This window comes from Aplysia californica, unplaced genomic scaffold, assembly GCF_000002075.1.
Source record: "Aplysia californica isolate F4 #8 unplaced genomic scaffold, AplCal3.0 scaffold01175, whole genome shotgun sequence".
NCBI classification, from domain to species: domain Eukaryota; kingdom Metazoa; phylum Mollusca; class Gastropoda; order Aplysiida; family Aplysiidae; genus Aplysia; species Aplysia californica.
Window position 1 is genome coordinate 131,454 of NW_004798445.1, and position 5,301 is coordinate 136,754.

The following is a 5,301-nucleotide window of genomic DNA, read 5'->3' on the forward strand; positions in this document are numbered from 1 at the left end:
CTCCTTTCCTGCTCTCTAGCAATGTTCTGTTGTCTGCTTTCATTTCCACTTTCTGCCCCCACCCCCTCACCTCCTTTGCCCCCTCCTCTGGGCTCCTGACTCTTTCTGCAGCCTTTCTACTGTTACTCCTTGGCTTTTTCTTTCTGCTGTCTTTCTGCTACACCCCTGATCTTCTGGTAGGAAAAATCTACACCTAGCCTTCTCGGACAAGGGGTAAAAATCTCGGAGGGGCCGTGTGCAAGTTGCGCACGTTAAAGATCCCTTTGTGGTCTAAAATCGATAAGAATAGGCTTCGGCCGTCACACGGGCAAAATTCAAAATTTCCTACCAACTGAAAATACTAGGTGTGTCCCGTGCGCTCATAATATGACGTTATGCAGTTGCGAGCGCCGTAAAACACTATACAAAAACAATAACAAAAAAGAGATAGACCAATCAAAATGCTTTGTGCCTGCAGGCCAAGTAAAAAAATATTGGGGGGGGGGGGGTTACTGGGTGGCACCTGTTGTAACCCGTAATTTGATATTTTGCAGTTAGGTTAGAAATTTTCTTGAAAATAATTGATTTGCGACAGTTTAAGTGGCTAGGTGTGTTATCTGCAGGAAACAATACGCAGTTTGACCCCTCAAGCAATGCCTCTGTGTGCGGGAGTGCGTCTCCTCATAGTTCCTGGGTGCTCACCGGAGACGTCTCCGAACATCTTCTGCCCCTCTAAGCGGTATATTCACAACTCTTCAATATTTACAAGTCACAGTCACACCATGAACAGGGCAAGGACACTTGATTTTCGAAGTGAAGCAACGTTTTTCCAGAAATGTAGTAGTGGCCGACTGTAGCAATGAACTCTATTTGTCTTTTCGAAATTCAATTTTGAAAGGTGATGTGACTGCATTGCACTGTTGTGACTGTAAAACACCCGTTTTGTTAACATGAAATGTTTTATAGGTCATCGATTTTTTTAAAAAGTAAACAGTAAAAAAAAAACCACCCCAAAACCAAAAATCCCGGACTATGAGATTTTAAAAATTACGTAACTAAAACTCTATATAAGACACGTCGTGGTGGAATCAGGCGCTCGTCAATTTTTGGGCATATGGAATTATAGGTAAGATCTTAAAGGCTGTTCATTTGCCTTGCTTTTGATGAAAAAATATTCATTTATTATGAATACAATTTGAGATATTGGCAATTGAAGGAGGTAGGGGTGGCCTGGTTTCAGAGGACAAAATTAGTGAGAAAAGGGTCCCAAAGTTTTGTTATTTCCTTAGCTTGAGAGTGCATGGAAACTTTCTTTTATTCCTTTAATCAACGTTTTTCAGTAAAAATCCACACAGAAATGTGTTCTTTAAGGGGCATGAAAGGTGTAGAGCCAAAATACAAAAATTCAATAAAAATTCCCAAAGTTGCAGAAAAATGCCAGTTTCTTCACTTTCATTATTTTGACGAGCGCCTGATTTCACCACGCTGCCTCACAATATTATTTGTCTTTTCTTGTTATGTTTTTGTTTTTTGAAGTTGTATCGTCATATCGAAAAGAACTTCTCCAGGGAGGAAGGGCCTTTTTCTGCCTTTCTGTCATGATATCAGCTCAGCGACCCAAAACTAGTGTACTTGCTGCCCATTCCCATTTCCTAACAGAACCAATGAATAAACATTGTCTTATACAATATGTGAGGCAGCGTGGTGGAATCAGGCTCTCGTCAAAATAATCAAAGTGAAGAAACCTGCATTTTTCCGCAGGTTTGTGAATTTTTATTTAATTTTTGGTTTTTGGCTCAACCCTTTCATGCCATTTAAAGAACTCATTTCTTTTTGGATTTTTCATGAAAACAATTATTAAAGGCACAAAAAATGTAAATTTTCAGTTACTACGGACTCTTAAGCTAAAGAAATAACTAATCTTTGGCGGCCATTTTCTCACTAATTTTACCCCTGAAATCAGGCAAATATCTTAACTTGTATTCAAGATAAATGGATATTTTTTTCATCCAAATAAAGACAAGGGAATAAGCTTTAAGATGATATCAATAAGTCTACACGTCCAAATATTGACGAGAGCCTGATTCCACCACACTGCCTCACATTTGTATTGGTCAGAAGTTGATAATGGTTTGTCCTCCAGCAAAAACAGACGTAAGGGTCGCGCGCTGTGTCAACAACGACATAGCTGGGATTTCTTCTTGATCTTACAACTGCTGTAAGCATCGCCATCCCCGCTTTTTTGTAGTGATATTATAAGTTGTTTTGTTTTTGTGGTGTTTTGGGGTTTGATTTCTTTTTTCATTTCTATTTTTAAACACTCTTTGCGCGCTCGTACAACCTTATATAGTTGCGAGCGCCGTAAAACTCTTACTGAAACTTTTTTTAAAGCTCTTTCTGTTCGGGCTGTTATCTTTGTTATTATTCATAAAGTCAGTAGGTGTGGTAGGTGTTTTACCCCGCCATTAACCCTGTAATGGTCATGTAAGCGCCTGGGGTCAGTTACGTTGGTCTGTGGGTATCTAGGAAAGCTATCGTTTTGCTCCACGTCATTTCCCCGTCCTAGGTACACCGGGGGGTAGTTAGCTGAGCGTCGTCGTGTTGTGTAGCGTCATGCTAAAATGATGGCTTCTCGTGGACAGTAACTTTTTGTGTCAAATATATATTGTAAGCCCAGCTAAGTGGATTTACTTTTTATTAAGTGTGTTATGGTGTCAAATGACAGTATACCGGCGTCTGTGGTGTAGCAGTTAGGCATTTTACTTTAGTGCACGGGAGACCCGAGTTCGGTTACCTTATGAGGATACTTGTTATTCAGTGTCATGGGTTCTTGTTGCTGTTGGGGTTTTTTTATTTGTTTTGTTTTGGGTTTTTTCCTGGGAAGTTGTATCGCTTTTAGTTTAGTTCGGCCCTGACAGTGTGGGTCGGAATCGTGCCTCCAAAAGGAGCTAAATTGTGTCCAGGAGGGCGTAAAATATACCTATATTCAAACAAACTTAATATGAGGCAGCGTGGTGGAATCAGGCTCTCGTCAATTTTTGGGCTTGTAGAGTTATTGGTATCATCGTAAAGCTTGTTCATTTGTCTTTATTTGGATGAAAAAAAATATCCATTTATCTTGAATACAAGTCGAGATATTGGCAAATGAAGGAGGTGTTTTCCGAGGTAAAATTAGTGAGAAAATGGCCGCCAAAGATTAGTTGTTTCCTTAGCTTAAGAGTCCGTGGTAACTGAAAATTTAAATTGTTTGTGCCTTTAATCAACGTTGTCATGAAAAATCCAAACAGAAATGAGTTCTTTGAATGGCATGAAAGGTGTTGAGCCAAAAAACAAAAAATTGATAAAAATTCACAAACCTGCGGGAAAATGCAAGTTTCTTTCATTTTGATTATTTTGACGAGAGCCTGATTCCACCTCGCTGCCTCACATATTTAAACAAACTAAATGTATTAAAATCAAACGTTGTTTTGGTGTCTGTCATTTCATGCTATAAAGAAAAGGAAAAAAACGTATTTTGTAGACTGGACATTGCTATTTACTTCTTTCTCCCGTAGACAGAACGATAATTCTGCTCCGCCTTTTCAGCCACACGACCTTGCCCTGACAGGGAGCAGAAAACAGACAGATGTGAATGAAGCCTGTACAAACCACCACAATACTCACACTGGCGAGTCCGAGGACTCACACCTCATGCAGGATGTTACGCGGTTTGGACAGGACAGCGTCTGTGCCCCGGAAACTGGGCAGACATCCCAAGCACGCAGTCGTCTACGTCACACTGGGCATAATGGCCGGGCTCTATGCCGGGAGGATTCTCAAACCTTTCTTGAACAACGCCGGCGGTGGTTTCTGTGGCAACATCCCACGTCTGCCGCACCACGCCGACATGGCAGACGACGGGAGACCGGAACCGGAAGATCGAGACGACGACAACGACGACTTCCTGTTTGTGGGTATCATGACCGCCCGGAAGTACTTGGAGTCGCGGGCCTTGGCGAGCTACAAGACGTGGGTCCCCAGAGTGCCGGGCCAGGTGGTGTATTTCCTGGGAGAGGGAGAGCCGTATACTGGTGAGTGGGGAAAATGGGGTATAAGTCGTCAACTCAAAAATGTCGTCCCAGACAAACTTTACTTTACTTTTTACTTTTCCGATCCGGCGACCATCTGGGTTCTAGCCCTTCGGTCTGTCGATGTGGCAAAGAATTGACAGGTTTTAATCAGCTGTGCTTTGTCGCTTTATAGAGTGTTTCCGATGTCTGGGGAGGCAGGTAGGTAGGTGCTACGCAGGTCACAAAGTGCTGGGCAGTTAAAGAGGTGGTGTGGTACTGTTTCATCCTGGCAGTCGCACAACGCGCAGTCGGGTGGGGTATCCTTGCGGATCCTATTAAGGTAGGAATTTAGTGGTATGTGTTGTGTTCGCAGACGAAACATCGTGACTTGTTCTCTTCTACTCGGGGAATCCCAGACAAAAACATCACAATTTACTTCCTAGGAGGGGGGGGGGGGCTTTATACGGGTGAGTGGCACAATAGTGGATAGCTCGTTCAACACTTAAAACTCATCCAACACAAAGGCTCATATTACTATGACCTTACGCAGTTGCGAGCGCCGTAAAACTCTATACTACTACTACAACACAAACGCGTAATAGTTCATTCCCAGTGAGGAGGGGAAGCTTATACAGGTGAGTGAAAAAATAGCGTACAGGTCACTAAAATATCAGAGTTATTGTAGGTGGTTGGCGGGTGCTCTGGTGTGGTTTGCTCCTTCTTTCCTATCAAACATCTGTCGTCCTTCTCTCCCCTGCTTCTTTTTTGTGTATGTTACTCTCTTGTAACACATCTATTCTTCGGCACTTAAATGACCTTATTGTGCTGCAAGTGCCGTAAAACTCGTACTAAAACTAAAATAGTTATTGTACACAGGCGTGTGTAAAGTACGTATAGTTCTGTCGAAACTAACCTATCATAGTGTATAAAATTAATGTATACATTAGGAAAGGGGGAACCTAAGGTGAATGGACACGTATTGTTTAGCTTGTTCAACACAACAATATTACTTCCGGCGCTGCTCAGTGGCGACGAGGCTTTTACAGATCTCCGTATTTTGGATAAAGTTTTACGCTTACTCAATTTTTACACGGTCTTGTGATAACTTATTTATTTAATGAGAGTAATATATATGATTAACATATTTTTTTAATGTATACCTGCATGTGTTGTTACGGTCCTGTACAGCCAAGGAAAATTTCCCTCTGGGATAATAAAGTACTATCTTATCTTTTCTTATCTCTTATCTTATTATAGTTTATTTCCTGGGAGA